This window comes from Tiliqua scincoides, chromosome 3 (genome assembly GCF_035046505.1).
Source record: "Tiliqua scincoides isolate rTilSci1 chromosome 3, rTilSci1.hap2, whole genome shotgun sequence".
Taxonomy (NCBI): Eukaryota; Metazoa; Chordata; class Lepidosauria; order Squamata; family Scincidae; genus Tiliqua; species Tiliqua scincoides.
Window position 1 is genome coordinate 99,735,735 of NC_089823.1, and position 1,660 is coordinate 99,737,394.

The following is a 1,660-nucleotide window of genomic DNA, read 5'->3' on the forward strand; positions in this document are numbered from 1 at the left end:
AAAAATAGAATTTGCTTGAATGGAGGCCAAGTGGGAAGTTCATGTTTTTGAAATATCTTGGAAATAAATAAAATCACCAGCACTACAAATGTGCATGTTAGGATTCTACACTTCTGATCTGTCCCCGATACTGAATTCTCTTTACCACACTACCAGCAAAACAGGAGATATAATTACATAACAATTTTTCATCTGCTTAGCTTTGGACAAAGTGGCCTCAGGTAAGATGTTGGAGCAATAATTATCTTCTCACCAGTGCCATATGTTGTCATTTCTAAAATCCCAGAACTCAAAACTTGTAATACAGTATCAAGTGTCCTGTGGACATTTTCATTATCAATATCATGCAGAGGACCAAATGAAGGACAGTTCCAAAAACTTGGGTCAAAAATGTAATATTGCAAATGCAGAATGCTTAGAGAAGCAGCACCATCTTTCTGAGGTTAAAAGAAAGGCATTTTTAAAACTTTAAAAGGTAGATGCAAAGAGGCTCAAAGGCATCTGTTTATTTCGGTCTAGTCAAGTTAGAGATACCCCGTATTATCTGTTTACCTATAATACAGCCCAACACTTGGGAAATAAAGCATTAGCATAACTCCGGGAGCAGATTTCCAACAAAGGAAGGGGGTTAGGGGGCCCCCGGTACAGGGCCTTGAAGGGCGTCAAAAGGCCTCCTCGCCACCATAGCACAGTACCTTCTCCTGCAGGCACTCAGAGAGGTTGTGAGCCACTGTGAGTGGCCCGCTGCTTTTTTGTTTTTTGTTCTTTTATCCCCTGCAGAAAATAAGTTCGCTGCTCAGAGCAACGCACAACCACTTCGAGGCTCATGCCCAGAAGTAATTGGTGGTGATGTCATCATTTCACTGCAATTACTTCTCAGTCAGGACTTCGGGGGGGGGGGTGACATTGAGAGTCACGGCCCTGGGTACCAGAGGGGCCAGCTAAGCCACTGGCAAGAAGTTACTAGCAAGAAATGAAGCTGTGGAGTATACTCAGCAGCTCAGTTCTTAGGTCAGCTACTTAAAAGCCAGCAGGGTATCTCTGGAGGGCACTAGACATGAACTGGGTTGACTCTGATTCAGATTCCTGCTCAGCCATGAAGATCACTAGGTGACTTCCGGTCAGTCACTGCCTCTCAACCTAGTTCACTTCACATGGTTGTTTTGTAGATCATGAAAGATAATATAAGAGCCCCTATAATGCGGTAATATGGAAGGCCAAGGGGACCTGGTTTCAAATCCTTGCTCACCATAAAGCTTACTGGATGATCTTGGGCAGTCACGATCTCTCAACCTAACCTATCTCACAAGGAGGAGGACTCACATACATTGTCCTGAGTGTCCTGAAGGAAGGACAGTATATAAATAGTAAAACTGAAAAAGAAGGGAAACTGTTATATATTCAGGTCCAGCACCATTATAAAATTCTGAAGGCCTTCAAACCAACTGAGTTAGGGCAACACATACAAGGAACTAGATCCTCTTCTGGACTGCAGTCCATGTCCACAAGCAAGTACTGTGTCATTTCCCTACCATAATCAGCACATCTAAATGTCCTGGTTTAACCCACCCTTCTAGGATTGGCATTTCATTTTCTTTGGCTTTCAAAACGTGGGAATAGACTTGAAATGATACTTGGACATTCAAAGCTATACTTTTGG